The sequence below is a fragment of the Piliocolobus tephrosceles genome, chromosome 6, assembly GCF_002776525.5.
Source record: "Piliocolobus tephrosceles isolate RC106 chromosome 6, ASM277652v3, whole genome shotgun sequence".
NCBI classification, from domain to species: Eukaryota; Metazoa; Chordata; class Mammalia; order Primates; family Cercopithecidae; genus Piliocolobus; species Piliocolobus tephrosceles.
In genome coordinates, this window is record NC_045439.1 from 73458696 (window position 1) to 73480642 (window position 21947).

The 21947-nt window shown below is 33.1% G+C and overlaps 1 protein-coding gene across 2 annotated transcripts in view; it reads right to left on the reverse strand.

The window, feature by feature from the left end:
• The window catches only part of UNC13C (unc-13 homolog C), a 584413-nt gene that overhangs the window by 425815 nt on the left and 136651 nt on the right, over nucleotides 1–21947 (reverse strand). The window lies entirely within an intron of this gene.

Genomic DNA, 21947 nt, shown 5'->3' on the forward strand with positions numbered 1-21947 from the left:
GTTTCAATGAATACAAATCAATAAATATCATACACGGCTGGGTGCAGTGGCTCATGCCTATAATCCAAACATTTTGGGAGGCCCAAGTGGGCAGATCACTAGAGCCCAGGAGTTCAAGACTAGCCTGGACAAGACTAGCTGGGGCAAGACACCATCTGCACTAAAAATACAAAAATTAGCTAGGCATAATGGTGTACACCTCTACTCCCAGCTACTGGGGAGGCTGAGATGCGAGGACTGATTGAGAATATTGAGGTTGCAGTGAGCCTATTGTGCCACTGCACTCCCGGGTGACAGAGTGAGACCCTGTCTTAAAGTTAAAAAAAGAAAGTGATACACCAAAATAAAAGAATAAAGGATGAAAATTATGTAATGATCTGAATAGATGCAGAAAAAGCTCTTGACAAAATTTAATGTCATTTCATGATAAAAACTCTCAGCAAATTAGGTATAGAGGGAATGTACCTGTATATAATAAAAGCCATATACAATAAGCCCATAGCTAACATCATACTCAACAGTGAAAAGCTGAAAGATTTTCCCCTAAGATCAGAAACAAGACAGGGGCTCCCACGCTCATCACTTCTATCCAGCATAGTACTAGAAGTTCTCACTGGAGAAATAAGGCAAGAAAAAATAAATAAAAGGCTTCCAAATAAAAAAATGAAGAAGTAAATTGTTTCTGTTTACAGATGACAATATCTAATATATGGAAAACCCTAAAGACTCCACCAAAAAATTTAAAACTAATAAACAAATTTAAAGTGTCATGATAAAAAAAATCTATACACTAATATAACAAACTATTTGAAAAAAGAATATTAAAACAGTGGGCAACATGGCAACACCAGTGTCTACAAACAATCAAAAAAAACTTGCATGGCATGGTGGCACATGCATATAGTCCCAGCTACTCAGGAGATTGATATGGGAGGATCACCTGAGCCTGGGAAGTCAAGGCTGCAGTTAGCAGTGATTACACCACTGCACTCCAGCTTGCTTTGGTGACAGAGTGAGACCCCATCTAAAAGAAGAAATTTTTAAAATTAACATTTACAATATCAAAATGTTAAATACTCAGATATAAATTTAATGAAGAAGGTGAAAGATCTGTACACTGGAAACTATAAGACTACACTGAAAACTATAAGACATTGATGAGATAATTGAAGAAAACACAAATAAATGGAAAGATGTTCAGTGTGCCTGCCATGGAAAAACTGATATTCTTAAAATGCTTGCATTTTAAGTGACCTACAGATTCAAAGAAATCTCTACCAAAATTCCAATGGCCTTTTCAAAGGCTTACAGAGTCAAAGGAATCTCTACCAGAATTCCAATGGCTTTTTTTTGTTGTTGTTGTTACAGAAACAGAAAAAAAAAAAAAAAATCTAAAATTTATATGGAACCATCAAAAAGCCCCGAATAGCCAAAGCAATCTTGAGAGAAAAGAACGAAGCTGGGGGCATGATTTGTTCTGATTTCAAGCTGTATTACAAGGCTATAGTAATCGAAACAATATGGTACCAGGATAAAAATTGACACATAGACAGAAAAGAGCTCAGAAATAAAACCACAGACATATGACAAACTAATATTTGATGAAGGTGCAAAGAATACACAGTGGGGAAAGGACTGTCTCTTCAATAAACGGTACTGGAAAAATCAGATATCCACATGTAAGGGAATACAATTGGGCCCTTATTTTATACCATATAAATATTAACTTGGAATGGATTCTTAAGTGTAGGACATGAACCCATAAAGCTCCAAGACAAAAGTTTAAGGAAAATTGACCATTGGCAACGTATTGGCCATGATAGCAATAAATTCTTTGGATATGACACTGAAAATGCAGGCAACAAAATAAAACATAAACAGGTTCATCAAATTAACAAGCTCATGCACAGCAAAGGAAACAATTGGCAAAATGAAAAGGCAACCTACGAAATGGGAGAAAATATTTGCAAACCTTATGTCTGATAAAGGGTCAATATCCAAAATATATAAGAAACTCACAGAACTCGATAGCAAAATTACAAACACCTTGATTAATAAATTGGTGAGGGGACTAAACAGATATTTTTTTTCAAAAAAGACATTAATGGCTAATAAACATTTTAAAAGGTGCTCAATATCATTAACTAGCAGAGAAATGCAAATCAAAACCACAATGAGATATTACCTCACACCTGTTAGAATGGTTATAATTAAAACACGAGAGATAATGTGTTGGTAACAGTGTGGACAAAAAGGAACTCTTGTACATTGATGGTGGAAACATGAATTTGTACAGCCATTAAGTAAAGCAGTATGGAAGTTCCTCAAAAACACAACAATAGAACAACCATAATAATCCAGCAATCTCACTCATAGGCATAAATTTAAATAAAATGAGATTAGCATGTTGAAGAGATATCTGCACTGCCATATTCCTTGCAGAATTATTCACCATAGCCAAGGTATTAAAAACAACCTATTTGTCAGTAGATGAAGATAATGTTATGTGTATGTATGTGTATACACACACACACATATATACACACACACATAGATGATTATTTAGCCATTAAAAAGAAAAAAATCTCTGGCCATTCATGACAAGATTGATTAATCAAGAGGACATATACTGGGTGAAATAAGGCAGAAAAGAAAGACAAGTATTATTTCACTTATAAGTAAAATCTCAAAAAAAAAAAAAAAAAAAAAAAAAAATGCTGAACTCCTTAAAGTGGAGAATAGAACAGTGGTTGCCAGGGCTGGGGGTGGGGAAAATGAGTTTTTGGTCAAAGTATACAAACTTTTAGTTATAAGATGAATAAATTCTAGGGATCTAATACACAGCATGACAGCTATAGCCCATAATACTGCATTGTTTTCTTGAAATGTGTTAATATAGTACATAAGTGTCCTTACCACACACACACACACACAACTCTGTATAGTGATGGATATATTAGTTACTTTTATTGTAATAATTTCACAATGCATATGGATATCAAATCATTATGTTTTAACACCTTGAAATATCTAATTTATTTGTCAATTATGCCTTAATAAAACTGGAAAGAATAAAATGTAAAATGTATACAATAGGCAAAAATCTTGGCTATTATTCAAGGGGCAGTATAATATATATAGAAAACATATATACTTATGTAGATAATCCTCTATGTATATACAGATATTGTCTGTATAGACAGATATAGTAAATACACACACATACACACACAGTCTTTGTTCACTGATAAATTGCCTTTTATTCTCCATACAGTTGTTCTGCTTAGCAAAATTGTGGTAAAATGTCTGTAATTACATGCTGTTTACTCCCTATAATGCTGCTCCCAATGTTCCTAGTCTTAGAAGGCACATATCATCTCACAACAGGTTCATTTTGCAGCTCAGCAATTTAATGTCGTTAATGCAGGACCACAGTACATCCATCTACTTTATAGTGAAACCACCCCTATAAATGGGATTAAAGTAAGGTTGAAATGGCTATACAATTTTAATGTCTTCAAACTCCACAAACAATTTAAAATAAAAAAATTGATAAAATATTTACTCGGCGAACAGCACTATTCTCTTCAACCATGCTGCATGGCAACCCGTAAAACCAAAATTCCCAGTATATAGAAATACAAATAATATATGTGTGTCTCATGTGTATTAGACCCATCAGAGATTCTCGTGTGAGCATCCCTAAGAAGTAAATCTGAACGTAATCTAAGGAAATATGTCATCTCCCTAACCCTCTGTTTTCCTTCATATGTAAGTACAATAAGAATATTTGACCAGCATCTATCTAAACATTCTAGCTCTAAATTCTATGATATCTTTTGGCATGTGTAGTAAATTGTCACTAAAACAAGGAATGTTTATTCACCAGTTAACCACCAAAAATAAATATTCATAATACCTAATGCCTACATTAAAGATTAAGATGGATAAATATAGTCAATTTACAATCTTCTAAGATAAAAGTAAAAAGGTATTTTCTCCCTTGATGTTTCACCTCTATTATAACACACTTTTTGAAGGAAATTTGAACAGAAGAAATCTCCAAGTTTGTATGTAAATTGAGTTCCATCCTATCTAGTTTAGGAATTCCCTTAAACATCTTTGCTCTGAAGTTCTTCAATGATAACACAGTATAAATTTCCCACTGGTGATAATATAATTCGTTATCTTCTTTGGAAACAGTTTGCTCTATTTGTCACCATATTAAAAGAGATATGACTTTGAAACATGTGTAGTATGCCTGAAAGTCACCACATGGGAGCCGAAAACAGTGCAAAGAAAAACCATTAATGAAATCAGAGGGTTGCTGAGCTGTCATTAGCCTTTACAGAGTACCTACCGTATGCTAGATAGTCTGCAAATAACTTTATCTTTCCTTTTATTGAATTCCTTAAACTGGCTGGGAATTATTAAAAATGAGCACATGCTTCCAGGTCAGAGGAAGTACCTATGAATGGTGCATGTTTCAGACGTACTTCTGGATGCAACTGGGTGAAGGCTGAGAGATTAATGCTGATTTAACTCATATCTCACATACCATTGATGACTCATTTACAGCCTCAGGGTCATCTAAAAAGCCCGAATTTCAATGACAGTTCAATATCACAGGGATGTTAAAGATATGAACAAAGTGATACGGGAGCACAGAGAAGACAGCCCCTAACTCTTCAGCCATGGAGAACATTGCGTTTGGGAAGGACTCACTGGGGAGAGGAGCGGGTTTTGTGGATGTGTGGAGGTATTCTTGGCAAAGTAAAAGGGATTTCAAAAGGCATTGAAGCTTGAAAGAGCATAGAGCGTTAGGGACTGAGATATGTGAGTGCAATAGTAAGCGATTTCAAGAAATGAAAGAAAGGTCAATAGGGTTCATAACATAAAAGTCATACAGTTTACAGTAATCAGCTCTTATTCATGGAGGGATATGTTCCAAGATTCCCAGTGCATGCCTAAAACCAGGGATAGCACCAAACCCTATACATGCTACATTGTTTAGATCTGATAACTGAGATGACTACTAAGTGCCTAACTATGGACAGCATATACAGCATGAATATGCTAAAGAAATGGATGACTTATGTCCTGGGCAGGACAAAGCAGAATGTGTAAGATTTCATTACCTATCTCAGAACAGATACAACTTAAAACTTACTCATTATTAACTTCTGGAATTTTCCACTGAATATTTTTGGACCACTGTTGACCATGGGTGACTGAAACCATGGAAAGTTAATAATTGATCAGGGAGACTACTGTATTAAGGAATATAAATTATATCTTAATTGCAATGTGGGATCACACAATGTTTTCAAGCAAGAGAATGACATATAACACGATCAAAATTTTATTTTCTATTTTTAAAAATCCACTCTAGTCTGCCAGAAAATAAAGCAAAAATAAGATATCATATGGACGGGTTCTTCCCTGTGGTCCACATACACCAAAATTCGATGCAGACACACAAATACTAGGTAACATGATTCATTAAACTTTAAAATATATCTAAGCTCAAAATCAAACATAATCTCCCAATCATTACAAATGAAGAAGCAACTCAAAACTAATCTTGAGTATAGTAAAAATCAAAATTTCTCACAGGAATATTGAAACATTTCATTCATTGATTCATTTCCCATCCCCCAAGTGCCCCTAAGCTCTAGGCATTGTGCTAGGGACAGGGGATGCAACAGTTGAAAACCAAGATAAATAACACCATTGGTCATGCACATTTTACAGTAGAGGTAAACCCAGGTACAATAGAATCTGTACACAAGAAAAGCTATAACTTTCTAGAACTACATGAATAAAACCAGAAAGAATATTATTAAAAACACTAATAAAATATAAAAGCATGAGATTATCTATGAAGTGGAGAACAGAAGGAAACTTTCTTTCCACCTGGGAACATGAATGGAAAACATTTGCTTATGAAAATAGGAATCTTAGGCCAATGCCAAATTTAGATGTAAGTTCAGAATTCATAGCAAACTGAAATATGTTTATTCTTTTCATGTAAAATACTATTAAAAATTAATTATGTACCTGGCCATGAAGAAGCCTCAACATATTCCATAGAAGTAATATCAGAAAAACCAATCAAATAAGAAATCAACAATGGTGATTAAAATACAACAAAACAAAATACAACAAAAACAAAAATAAAAACTACATTTGGAAACTCCTAAGCATGCCTTAATTTATAGGAAAAAATCACGATGGCAATAAAATATTAATAAAAATTAAAATTAAATGCACTAAAACACATCACATGCATATATATATTTGTGAGATAAATCTAATGTAACAAAAGAAAGATTACAACCTTAAAACTTTGTTTAAAATATAACAAAAAGGTAAAATAGATCAGTTTAAGTGCAACTCAAGAAGCTAAAAACAAAAGCCACAGTATAAACTCAAGGCAAAAAAAAAAAAAAATAGTACAAAAAAAGAGAAATAATAATGTGAACTTATGACATGGAAAAATCAGTATAAATAAAGACTTTCTTAAGCTTTAATGGAAGTATAAATCTTAGGCAGCACTGACTAATAGAATGTACATATAAATAATATTATGTAAAGGGATATAATTAAAGGTACAGTAAAGATTTTGAAAAGTTCTGGGAGAATGATATACACATCTTTATGCCAATTAATGCTCAAACTTAAGGAAATGGGTAATTTTCGAAGACTATTAAATTATCAAAATAAAAATTTTCTTAAAATATAAATTACCATAATTTACTCAAAAATAATAGAAAAACTAAATACAATATCAATTATTAAAGAAATTGAATCAGTAGAAAATGCTCCCTATGAAAGAATATCTAATATTTTAAATTATTAGATAAATTTTAACAAATATTTATAAAATGGATAACTTCAAAGTAGTATAAATTTGACTATAGAAGTAGGATAAAGAAGGATATGCACTTTTATATTTTCTAATGCTAGTATAAGCTTGACACTGAAGTCAGAAAAGAAAGTACATGATAAGATGACATACCAGTATCATGGATGAGTAAAATCCTAAAGAACATTTTGCAGTTAATCCAGTAGTGTGGATGTATGTACGTATGTACACATCTGGCCAAGCTGTATTTACCCTGTGATAAAACTGTGCTTTAACAATGTAAAATTCATGAGTGGAACTTCCGCTTCCAGGAAAAGTAGACCTACTCTCCCTATTACTCCCACCAAATGCAACTAACAACTCTGGTCATTATATATAAAATACGATAAATTCTGAAAATTGCAGAAAAGATGGTAGACTAGCTATTGATTTTGGGACTCAAAGCCTGAATTTCCACCCAAAAGAAGCAGTATTGATATGCCCTCTCTTCCTCACTGGAATGGTGTTAGAGGAGGAATGTGGAATCACAGATTGTTTTCAAGTAAGTGAATGGGACCTAGTTGAGAGGCTTAGTTGAGAGTCAGGACTTTGACCACTTCTCAGTAGTAATGAGGTTACTCCCCTGATAACAGTGATGGATAGCAGCAATTAGGTACTAATTTCCCTCCCAACTAGGGTTCTGTAAGCAAAGACTCAGTGGGAAGTCTCGACTCCCAGCCATTACCAGCAGTAACATAAAGCCCTTCTCACTTAGGTATCCATGGGGGCAGACTAAAGAACCTGGACTTCCAACTTGACCTGGTAGAAATGAATCAGAGTTCCCTTTCAATAGCTTGAGAAATGTCAAACCGTGCCTGCTAAAACACAAGATTTTAATAAGATCCAAAGTCTTAAATATAACACCCCAAGTGTTCAGGTTTCCAGCAAAAATTACTTATCATAGCAAAAACCAGGGAGATATCAAAGGAAATGAGGAAAGACAATCAACAGATGCATATGTGAAGACACAGATGTTAGGATGACAAGACAATGATTCTAATGCCGCTAAAACAAAATGTTTTAAAACTATTCTAAATATGTCTGAAACAAATGAAAAAACAAAGTTTTGTGAAGAAGTAGAAAGTTATAGCAAATAAAGGATATAAAAATAAATATTGATATGATATTAATTCTTCCAATCTGTGAGCATAGAATGTTTTTTCATTTATTTGTGTTATCTCTGATTTATTCAGCAGTGTTTTGCAGTTCTTGTAGAAATCTTTCACCTCTTTCATTAGCTGTATTTATGGGTATTTCATTTTCTTTGTGGCTATTGTGAATGGGATTATGTTCTTGATTTCACTCCAACCTGGACCTTGTTGGTGTATAGAAATGCTGCTGACATTTGTACTGATTTTGTATCCTGAGACTTTATTAAAGTGCCACATTTTTCTTTATCTAGGCTATCACTGATGGGCATTTGAGCTGGTTCCAAGTCTTTGGTATTGTGAAGAGTGACGCAATAAACATAGCAAGAACCAGTAATGGGATTGCTGGGTCAGATGGTATTTCTGCTTCTAGATCCTTGAGGAATCGCCACAATGGTTGATCTAATTTACCCTCCCACCAACAGTGTAAAAGCGCTCCTATTTCTCTACAGCCTCTCCAGTATCTATTGTTTCCTGACTTTTTAATGATCACTGTTCTAACTGTCATGAGATGGTTATCTCATTGTGGTTTTGATTTACATTTCTCCAATGACCAGTGATGATGAGCTTTTTTTCATATATTTATTGGCCACATAAATGTCTTCTTTTGAGAATTATCTGTTCGTATCCTTCGCCCACTCTTTGATGGGGTTGTTTTTTTCTTGTAAATTTGTTTAAGTTCTTTGTAGATTCTGGATATTAGCCCTTTGTCCAATGGATACATTGCAAAAATTTTCTCCCATTCTGTAGGTTGCCTGTTCACTCTGATGAGTTTCTTTTGCTGTGCAGAAGCTCTTTAGTTTAATTAGATCCCATTTGTCACTTTTGGCTTTTGTTGCCGTTGCTTTCGGTGTTTTACTCATGAAGTCTTTGCCTATGCCTATGTCCTGAATAGTATTACCTAGATTTTCTTCTAGGATTTTTATGGTTTTAGGTCTTAGGTTTAAGTCTTTAATCCACCTTGAGTTAATTTCATCAGTGTAGTATGGGAGTTTAAGTCTCAAGCAGTATTTGTGGATTTGTTTGTTTTCCCTTTGTGTCAGCTTTTGCTTTATCTATCTTGCAGCTTTTTATTTGGTGAATATTCGTTTTTATTGCAATGTCTTCTAAGTATATTGGCCTCTGTATCATTATATAGTGTGCCTCTGTTAGTTTTCTTTGCTTTGAAGTCTACTTTATCTAATATTAGCACAGCTACTGTTGCTTTGTCAGATTAATGTTTGCATGACCTTTTTCCATGCCTTACATTTAAAATCCCAATAGTATTATATTTGGATTAAGTTCCTTATGGACAGCATACAGTTGAGGCATGTTTTTTAATCTGCTTTATTATGCTGTATCTTTTATTTGGTACATTTACACTATTTAATGTAATTATTGATATGTTAAAGCTTAAGTTTATCATTTTATTTTTTGTTGTCTGCTCTCTCTGATTTTTATTTCTGTATTTTTTTCTTGCATTGCTTTAGATTACCTGAACATTTTTTTTGTTTTTGAGTATATTTCTTTGTATTGCTTTTCTAGAGGTTACTGTATGTATTGTATTATGTGTAAGTTTTCTTTTGCTTAAAAATTACCACACACTTTAATTCATGATATTGGCAGTTTGAAAGTAAACCATGGAAAAAGACCATACAAACATTAATCTAATAAAGCAATAGTATCTGTGCTAATATTAGATAAAGCAGACTTGAAAGCAAAGAAAACTAACAGAAAGGAACATTATGTAATGATATAGAGGTCAATCTACTAAGAAGACATAGCAATCAAAATGAACATGCACCAAATAAAAAAATGCAAAATAGATGAAGCAAAATCTGACACCAAGGAAAAATAAATAAATCCACAAACATTGTTTGAGACTTAAACACCCGTACTACACTGATGAAATTATTCAAAGAATATCTTAATAGATGAGGAGACATACCATGTTTGTGAACTGGAAAAGTTACCATAGCAAAATATAAATAATCCCCAAATTTATACAAAGGCTTAACACAATTCTTACCAAAACCTAGAATTATTATTATTATTATTATTATTATTATTATTATTATTATTATTATTGTTATTATTTGAAATGGAGTCTCACACTGCTGCCCTGGCTGGAGTGCAGTGGCATGATCTTGGCTCACTGCAACCTCCGCCTCCCAGATTCAAGTGATTTTCCTGCCTCAGCCTCCTGAGTAGCTGGGATTGCAGGCACCTACCACCATGCCTGGCTAATTTTTTGTATTTTTAGTAGAGACAGGGTTTCACAATGTTGACCAGGCTGTTCTCAAATGCCTGACCTCATGATCCACCTGCCTCAGCCTCCCAAAGTGCTGGAATTACAGATGTGAGACACTGTGCCCAACCCTAGAATTATTTTTACAGTTAAGGACAAGAGTTCTCTAAAATTTATATGGAAAGATAAGGGAACTACAATAGCTAAAAACAATCCTGACAGAAAGAATAAAATGGGAGGAATTATTTTATTCAATTAAGATTATTTTATATTTATAACAAACAAGACTGTGTGGTATTGGTAGATGGAATGGCATTCAGGTTTATGAAACAGAATAAAGAACCCAGAAAAAGACTCACACATTTCTAGCCAACTGATTTTTTTTTTTTTGGCAAAGATTCAAAAGCAATTCAATAGAAGATAAACTTTTCAACAACTAGTGCTTGAGCAATTGGATATTCATAGGCAAAAATAAAAATAAATTTAAAAAGAGGAACCTTTACCTAAACTTCACATCTTTTACAAAAATTATCTCAAAATGGACCATAGATTTAAATGTAAAATATAAAAATATAAAACTCTTAGTTAACTTACGAGAAAATTTCAAGACATAGGGCTTGGGTATTAATTCTTAATAATGATACCAACAGCATAATATGAAAAGAATCAATAACTTGGACTTTAACATTTTAAAAATTGTTCTTAGAAAGACCTTGTTAGGAGGACACAAAGACAACCTATGAACTGGAAGAAAAATATTGTAAATCACAAATCCACCAAAGGACTAGTATCTGTAATATATAAAGAATGCTCTCAAAATTCAACAGAAAAACATCTAGTATGGAAATTGGCAAAAGACATATGGATGACAAGCATATGAAAGGATAATCAACATTAGTTGCTATTTAGAAAATGCAAATAAAAACCATAATGAAATGTCTCTACACACTTAATAGAATAAAACGAAAAGCAGTGACAATACCAAATGGTGGAGAGGATGCAGTAAAACTGGGTCTTGTGTATGATGTCATAAAGCTAAACATATACTCATAATTCAACTAGCAATTACACATTTAGGCATTTATCCTAGAGAAATGAAAATATGTCTATACCAAAATCTACACATGATTAATCATAGCAGCTTTATTTTAATAGCCAAAGGCTGGAAATATCCAAAATGTTCATTAACAGATGAATAGTTAAACAAACTGTGGCATATTCATGTCATAGGACACTAGTCAGCAGTAAATATAAAGGAACTATTGATACATGCAACAATTTGGATAGATCTCAGGGCATTATGCTAAGTGAAAAAAGCCAATCTCCAAAGGTCACAAGTTATAATTCCATTTATATAATAGTCACAGAATGACAAAATTATAAAGATAAAAAACAGATTAGCAGTTGCCAGGAGTTATGAATGGTTAAGGAAGGGGAATAGTGCGAGTGATTATAAAGAGACAGAACCAGGGAGAGAGTTTTGTGGCAAAGGAATAGGTCTGTAGTTTGATTGCAATGGTGCTTATAAGATTTACACTTGATAAAACAACATAGAACTATACTTCCACATTATACCAATGCCAAATTCCTGTTTTTGATATTGTACTCTACATATGTGAGATATAACTGCTGCGAGAAACTGGTGAAGGATACCTGTCACTGCTTTACTATCTCTATAACTTCCTGTGAAGCTGTAATTTTTTCAAATAAGCAGTTTTAAAAATCAGTGTTAAAAGAAAAATAAATTACTTTGATTTATTACTTTTGAATTTGATTTAATCAAGATTTAAAGTTCTACTCTTTGCAAGCACCTTTAAGGAAACAAAATACTAAGAAAACATACTAAGAAATATACTAAGAAAAAATACATACAAAAATAATTTATATTATTCATGTCATTTATATATCTGTATAAATGTATATATGGGTATATATAAACACACATAGATATTCATTACATCTCTCTCTAGTTGTATCTAGAATAGTATATCAAGATAACAAACCAATTTACAAGCGGACAAAAGAGTTGAATGGAGACTGTACCAGAGAATATATGAATAGCGAAAAATACACATAAAGATACTCAATATCATTAGTCTTGGGGTAATGAAACTTGAAACCATAAGATACCATGACACATACTTTATAATAGCTGCAATTAAAAAGACTGACAATAATAAGTGTTCATAAGATGTGAAGCAACACAAACTCTGTTACACTTCAGGGAAGAATGTAAAAAACTACAATCACTTTAGAAACAGGATAGCTATTACTTAAAACTTTAAACATACATTTGCCATATAACCAAGGTATTCTACTACTAGAAAGAAAAATTAAAATACATGTTCACATGAATACTTAAATGCAAAACTTCATAGCAGCTTTATTAATAATAACCAAATACTAGAAATAACATAAATGCCAATCAAAAGATGAATGTATAAACAAATTTTGCTCTATCCAAACAAGAAATATATTGCTGATGCACATACAAATATGGATATATCTCAATACTACTCTACTAACTGAAAGAAGGTAGATGCAAAATTGTGCATACTGTATTATTCCATTATTTGAAATTCAAGATCAAGCAAAACTTTATGAAAACCAGATCAGCAGTTGCCTTCATAGCAAAGATAATTGACTACAAGGGGGCATGAGAGAACATTTTGTGGTTATTAATTTTTTTTCTATCTTGATTGTGAAGTTGGCTACATGGGTTCATACAGTAGCCAAAAATGTATCAAACAGCACACATACAATGGATGCATTATACATAGAGAGAGATTACACCTCAAAGAAGTTAATTTTAAAAATCTATCAGTACAATTCACCATGTTAAAGGATTGAAAGAAAAACAGAAACCTAAAATTACCTCATTATATACAGTAAACTATTTGTAATAAAATTAAATATTTATTCACGACTACCAAAAACTAACTAAAGAACCAAAACAAAGCACGAGCATTTTAAGAAGCTAAGAAAATCTCCAGAAATTTCCTTGATCTGGTGAAATGTATTTATTAAAAGCATGGCACACCATTTAGAAATTATTAAGTGTAAGATAAGAAATCAGACACATAGGACTGTTATCATTTCTACAATTTAACAAAGTGCTCCAAAGCCCTAACTAATTAATAAGAAAAAAAAGTAATGGAACAAGATTGGAACAAAATCATAATTTACAGACTGACTGTAATATTAGCAAATATTACTGGCTACATAAAAAGTCCAAAGGAACCTATAGACAGGCTATTAAAATCAGTAAGAACACTTGTTAAGGCCACTCCATATAAGATCAACATAAAAACCTCAACACTATGGCCATATTTTAATGATAAACAATAGGAAATACAAAAAGAAACCATTCACAATAACTTAATGATTATATTATGTCCAGAAGATAAATCTGACAAAACCAGTGCAAGATCTTCACAGAGAAAAATATAAAGCATTTATGAAAGAGATAAAAGAATACGTGAATAAACTGACCAAATTTTATGGGTAAAAGATTTAGTAAATAAAGACACGGTCTTCTAAAAATTAATATATAAAGACAATACACTCAGAATCAATAGCACAATAAGATATTTTTCAAAGACTTCCACAAAAATAGCCAAGCAAACACAGAAAAAAAGAAGAAAAAGAAGAGCATCATTGCCCTATTAAATATCAAGGGAAATTAAAAAGCTGTGATAATTGAGAAAGTACGATATTGTCATAGAACACATTTAAAAAATTTTTATTGCAACCAAACAGAGGAGCCCCAAATACATACACAAAACACACACACACACATCCACACACACACACACACACACACACACACACACAGGCATACCACAGAAACACTGAGGACTCAGTTCCACACCACCATAATGAAGCAAATATTACAATGAAGTGAGTCACACACATTTTTTGGTTTCCTAGTTTAATAGCACTATGTCTACAAAATAATGTGCATGCTTTAATTAAAAATACTTTATTACTAAAAAATACTAACAATCATCTGAGCCTTCAGCAAACTGTAAACTTTTTGCTGATGAAGATTATTGCCTCCATGTTGATGAATGCTGACTGATCAGGGTGGTGGTTGCTGAAGGGTGGGTTGACTGTGGCAATTTATTAAAATAAGACAACAGTGAAGCTTGGCACATTCATGACTCTTCCTTCTGAGAAGGATTTCCCTGTACCCCATACACTGTTTGATAGCATTTTACCCACAGTAGGAATTCTTTCAAAATTGGAGTCCATCCTCTCAAACCCTGCTGCTGCTTTATCAACTAGATTTACATAATAATATTCTAAATCCTTTGTTGTCATTTCAACGATGTTCATAGTATCTTCACCAGGAGTACATGCCATCTCAGAAACCCATTTACTTTGCTTATCCATAAGCAACTCCTCACCCATTGAAGTTTAATCATGAGGTTGCAGCAATTCACTCCCATCTTCAGGCTTCATTTCTAATTCCAGTTCTCTTGTTAATTCTACCACATCTGTGGTTACTTCCTCCACTGAAGTCTTGAACCCCTCAAAGTCATCCATGAGGGCTGGAATCAACTTTTTCCAATTCCTGTTAATGTTGGTATTTTGACCTCCTCGTATGAATCACAAACGGCCTTAATGACATCTAGAATGGTGAATCCTTTCCAGAAGATTTTCAACTGACTTTTTCCTAGATTCATCTGATAAATCACTATTTTTGGTAGCTATAGTCTTACAAAATAGATTTCTTAAATAATAAGGCTTGAGAGTCAAAAGTACTCCTTGATCCATGGGCTACAGAATGGATGTTGTGTTTGTAGGTGTGAACACATTAATCTCGTTGTACATTTCCATCAGAGCTCTTGAGTGACCAAGTACATTGTAAATGAGCTGTAACATTTTGAAAGCAATCTTTCTTTTTTTTTTTTCTGAGCAGTAAATTTCAACAGTGGACTTAAAAGTATTCAGTAAACCATGTTGAAAATAAATGTGCTATCATCCAGGTTTCTGGCTCCATTAACAGAGCACAAGAAGTGTAGATTCAGCATAATTCCCAAAGGCTCTAGGATTTTCAGAATGCAAAATGGAGCACTGGCTTCAACTTAGAGTCACCAGCTGCATTAACTCCTTATAAGAGAATAAGCTTATTCTTTGAAGCTTGGAAGCCAGGCTTTGACTTCTCTTTTCCAGCTTTCAAAAGTCCTGGTGTCATTTTCGTGCAACAGAAGGCTGTTTTATCTATATTGAAAATCTGTTGTTTAGTGTAATCACCTTCATCAATTATCTTAACTAGATCCTCTGGATAACTTGCAGCAGCTTCTGCGTAAGCACTTGTTTCTCTGCTTTGCCTTGTACTTTTATGTTATGGAGACAGCTTATTTCCTTAAACTCCATGAAGTGAACTCTTCCAATGTCAGACTTTTCTTCTGTGGCTTCCTTACTCCTCTCATGCTTCACAGAATTGTGGAGCCTTAGGGCCTTGGTCTGAATTAGGCTTTGGCTTAAGGAAGAGAATGTTGTGGCTGATTTGATCTATCCAGATCACTAAAACTTTCTTTATATTGGCAATAAAGCTGTTTTGCTTTTTTATCATTTGTTTGAAGTAGTACTTATAATTTCATTCAAGAACTTTTCCTTTTACAACTTGGCTAACTGGCACAAGAGGCCTACCTTTCAGCCTATCTTGACTTTTGACATATCTTCCCCCCTAAGCTTAATCATTTCTAGTTTTCAACTTAAAGTGAGAGATGTGTGATTCTTAAGTTCAGTTAAACACTTAAAGGCCACTGTAGGGTTATTGATTGGCCTAATTTCAATATTGTTGTGTCTGCAGAAATCAGGATGCCAAAAAAGAGAAAAAGAGAAGGAATGGTATATATGTGGAATAGTCAGAACACACACAACATTTTTTTAAGTTCACCATTATAAATGGGCACAGTATGTGGTGTTCCAAAACAACTACAATAGTAATATCAAAGATCACTGATCACAGATCACTACAATACACATAATAATCATAAAAAATTAAAATAATTCAATAATTACCAAATGTGATACAGAGACATGAAGTGAGACTGTTCTTGAAAAAAATGTTACCTAAACACTTGCTCAATGCAGGGTTGCCTTGCCACAGACCTTCGATTTGTAAAAACTCAGTATCTTTCAGCTTTCCTTTACTGAGTAATAAGATAGAAGCTATAACAAAAATTTTCCCATCAAAGAAAAGCCCAGGACCTGATGCCTTCACCACTGAATTCTACTAAACATTTAAGAACTACTAACAGCAATTCTACTCAAATTCTTTAAAAAAAAAAAAAAAACAACTGGATAGGAGGGAATACTTTCAAACTCATTCACCATGATCAAGTTGGATTTATTCCTAGGATGCAAGTATGGTTCAAGATACTCACATCAATCAATGTGAGACATCACATTAACAGAACCCAAAAAGAAAAAAAAAAAAAACAAAAAACAAAAACTGTAAGATGATTTCAATAGATGCTGAAAAAACATTTGATAAAATTTAAGGTCCCTTCATGATAAAAACCCCAACAAACAGAGTATAGAAGAAACGTATCTCAAAATGATAAAGGCCATAAATGACAAACACATAGCTAGCATACTGAACAGGGAAAAATTAAAAGCCTTTCCTCAAAAACCTAGAACAAGACAATGATGCCCACTTTTACCACTTTTATTCAACATAATACTGGAAGTCCTGGTCAGAGTAAGTAGGGCAGGAAAACAAATAAAGAACATTTAAACTGGAAGGGAATGAGTTGAATTATCCTTATTCACAAATGACATGACATTACATTAGAAAAAACTAGACTCCACCAAAAAATTATAAGAAGTGATAAACAAATTCAGTATAGTTCCTGGTTAAAAAATCAGTAGCATTTGTATATATCAACAGCAAACAACCTGAATAAAAAATCAAGAAAGCAATCCGATTAAAATAGCTACAAGAAGAAAATACTTAGGGATCAATTTAACCAAAGAACAATTTAACCAAAGAAGTAAAATGTCTATACAAGAAAAATCATAAAACACTGATGAAAAAAAATTGAAGAGGACACAAGAAAGTGGATATTCCATGTTCATGAATTAGAAGAAGTAATATTGTTAAAATGAACATAGTACCCAAAGAAATCCATGGATTAAATGTGTTCTCTATGAAAATGTCAATATCATTTTCAACAAAAATAGAAAAAACAACTCTAAAATTTATATGCAACCACGTAAGAACTCAAATGGCCAAAGCAATCTTTTCATTCTGAAAAAAAAAAGAAAAAGCTGAAACATCACATTATCTGACTTCAAAATATACTACAAAACTATAGTAACCAAATCAGCACAGTATTGGCATAAAAACAGACACACAGACCAAAGGAACAGAATAGAGAAGCCAGATATAAATCTGCACATTTATGGCCAACTCATTTTCAACAAAGACGTCACGAATATATAATAGGGAAAAGACAGTCTTCTTAATAAATGGTTTGGGGCTATGTGTGGTGGTACACATTTGTAACTTCAGCATTTTGGGAGGCCAAGGAAGGTGAATCACTTGAGTACAGGAGTTCGAGACCAGCCTGGGCAACATGGCAAAATCCCATTTCTACAAAAAAAAAAAAAATAAGACAGAGCTGGGCTAGTGGCATGTGCAGGTAGCCCCAAGTACTCAGGAGGCAGAGGCAGGAGGATCACTTGTGCCCAGAAGTTGAGGCTGCAGTGAGCCAAGATTGTACCACTGCACTCCAGCTTGGGCAACAGAATGAGACCCTGTCTCTAAATAGAAAGAGAAAAAGTGAGAGAGAGAGAGAGAGAGAGATGGAGAAAAAATAATAGTTCTGAGAAAACTCTATTACCATATGCAGAAGAATGAAACTAGACCTCTAGCTCACATTATATACAAAAATCAAATCAAAATGGATACTTTAAGGCCTGAAATTATAAAACTACTAGAAGATAATATTGGAAAAACACTTGAGAACATCGGACTGGGCAAAGGATTATTTTGTGTAAGACCTCGAACAGAAAACAAAAGCAAAAATTAAAAAATAGGGTTACATCAAGGTAAAAAGTCTTGGCACAGCAAAGAAAACAATCAAAAAAGTGAAGAGATATCCCACAGAATGGAAGAAAATATTTGCAAACTATCCATCTGACCAGCAATTAATAATCAGAATATATAAGGAGCTCAAATAACTCAATAACAACAACAACAAAAAAAACTAATCGGAAGCAAAAATGGGCAAAATATCTGAATAGCCATTTATCAAAATAAGACATAAATGATATATGAAAAAAAGCTCAGCATCTCTAATCATCAGGGAAATGCATATCAAAACCGTAATGTGATATCATCTCATCCTAGTTAAAACAGTTTTTTATCAAAAAGATGAATAATAATGATGCTGGCAAGGATATGGAGAAAGGGGAACGCTCATACACTGCCGACAAGAATGTGAGTTAGTACAGCCACTATGAAAAACTATATGGAGGTTCCTCAAAAAACTTAACACCACCATATGGTTCAGCAATTCCATTACTAGATATATATCCAAAAGAAAGAAAATCAATATATTAAAGAAATGTCTGTCTGCAATTCTCATGTTTATCGTAGCACTATTTTCAATAGCCAAGGTGTGGAATCAATCTAAGTCCTCATCAATGGATGAAAGCATAGAGACAATGTGGCATATACACACAATGGAAAATTATTCAGTCATAAAAATGAATAAAATATCGTTATTTGCAACAACCTGGATGAAACTAGAAGTTATTATGTCTACTGAAATATGCTGAGCACAGAAAGACAAATACTGCATGTTCTCACTCATCCATGAGAGCTAAGAAAGTGGACCTCTTGAAGGCAGCCAGTATATTGGTGTACCAGAGGCTGGGAAGGGTATGGGGGAAGAGGGTATAAAGACAGGCTGATTAGCGGGTACAAATACACAGTTAGATAGAAAAAAATAAGACATCATATTCAACAGAACAGAAACATGACTATACTTTATGATGATCTTTTGTATATTTCAAAATAGCTAGAAGGGGATATTTCAGATGTATGTAGCATAAAGAAAAGACAAATAATTAAGATGATGAATATTCTAATTACACTGGTTTGATACATACACATTAAAGTGCTAGATTACCACACGTACCTTGAAAATATGTACACCTAGTATGTTTCAATTAAAACAATAAAATTCTGGGAAGGGTAGGAGAGAGGGGTGGGCAAGGAGAAAAAAGAATATAAATGTATTTATTACCATTGAACTATATACTTAAAATGATGTGGATGGTAAATTTTATATGTAAATTTTATCTCAATTTAAAAAAAATTAAATGACTATGAAAATAACCAGTGAGGTGGCATCTTCTTTGGAAGACTGTCCTTGATACTGTTACTGTCTCCTTTTTCTATACCTCTATTGTTGCCTTATCAGGTCATCAAAGTCATACCATAATTTATAAATCCCATGCCTTTATCTCCTTACAGATTGAAAGTCTCAAGGGAAATCATGTCATTCATCTCAGTATCACTAGTGTCCTCAGTATTCCCAGGGCTAGGAGTATAGCAATCAATGAATATTTCTGAAAATGAATTCTTTGAATTTCCACATCCTTGAGCAAACTATGATTGATACTGCCTTTTAAGTTTTATCCAAATGAAAGCAGATAGAACTTTAAAGAAAAAATTAAAATAAAATTATTTTTAAAATATTTAAGATGATGGATATCCCAATTACCCTGATTTTATCTTTACACATTACATGAATAGCAGATTATTACATGTACCCCCAAAAGATGTACATTGATTATGTATCAATTTTAAAAAGAAAAATAAAATGATACCTATGAAGTATGAAGCACAGTAAAGCAAACTGCAATAAAAAAAGATATGCCTGTATATGGGAACTGACTTATTATAAAATAAAGAAACAGCAGCACAAAACCACAGCAAAGGATGCAATTGATAATGTTGGCACAACTGGTTTCCATATGGAAAAAAGAATTTTAAAAATATTAGCTTCCTTTCTCAAAGCATGTACACATATACATTTTTGTACATTAAAACATCAATGTAATCTTCTAAAATTCATTTTAAAAATGTAGGAAATATATAAATATATGTATAACAATGAGCTAAACATATCTTAGGACTCTGAAAGCATAAGCCATGAAGGATAAGAATGATCAACTTAAGCACAAGTAAAAATACATAATAAAATTTAAAAATAAAAGAACAGTATATATTTGCAGAACATAGAGCAAATGGAGGATTAGCATCTGTAATAAAAGAACTTGAAAAACAATCCAATAGAAAAGTAGAGAGTGCATTTTAAATTCCAATTCATTAAGTGGAAATCTGAATTAAAAACAAAGGAAAAGATGGTCAAATCTTCAGCCATGAAGATTGTGCAATCACTATAGTAGTGATATATTATTTCACAGCCACTGGAATGGGAAATAATTTAAAACCTGAGACTACCACATTCTTATGCATGGAAACATTCATGTAGTGCTGCCAATAATAAAAATTTATACAAAGATTCTGAAGAAATAAATAGCAATATCTAATAAGTTTTAAACTGGCTAATCTCTTTGCTCAAAAATTCTGCCTCTAGGTACATGACATAAACTCTTACACATAGGTAGCAGGTTACATGTAGAAATATGCCTTGCTACATTATTTGCAGTAGCAAAAAAAAAATATGATCTAGTATAAATGCCTATTAATAGGGAATGGATAAGTTTTGCTATGTTTATATAGTATAATATGTTAAAATGAATGACCTAGACTGGTAGGCATCAATGTGAGTTGTTTTCAAAAACCTAAAATGGAGCAAAAAAAGCAGATTGTAGATCATCTGGTATAGCATTATTTGTATAAAAAATTTAAAATCACTAAGCTCCACTTCTACTGTATTTATGAATAGCAAAATTATGCAACATAACCTGGAAGGATGTGCATTAAATTTTTTATACTGATTGCCCCCAAGGAAGGAAGAAAATAGGCCAAGAGAGTCAAATAAGGAGACTCCAATTTTATCCTTAGTGCTTTATTCTTTTAATTAAAAGTGTCAATGAAAAGAAAATAAAGGTATTCCAGTGGCAGGCTATTGGGATCATAGTGTATCCTTAAGACTGCAGAAAATAATCTATAGAAAGAGGGTGAATAGATTAAGGAGGTAACATCATACTTTCCACAAAATTTACATACTAGTGTTTTTGGCAGTGGTTTAGGGATGTAAAAGGATCTCCAAGAGCTGCCATTCGTAGTGTGAGTGAACAGTGGTGAGGCAGAGCTGCATGTTCAGGTGGAAGACCCTGCGTAAATGCACAAAGTAAGCCTTTCAGAGGTGTGAGGAAATCTACCAGACTGTTGTACTAGACTACCTAAAAGTAACCTTTATAGGAGCCACTTCCAGAATCCAAACACAGGTACATTTTTAGTTATTACAGATTATTTTTAAACTACGTACAATTAAAGTCTTTTAAGTTTTTCTTTTTTTTTTTTTGAGACAGAGTCTCAATCTGTTGCCCAGACTGGAGTGCAGTGGTGTGATGTCGGCTCACTGCAACCTCTGCCTTCCGGGTTCAAGCGATTCTCCTGCCTTAGCCTCCTGAGTAGCTGGGACTACAGGTGTATGCCACCACACAG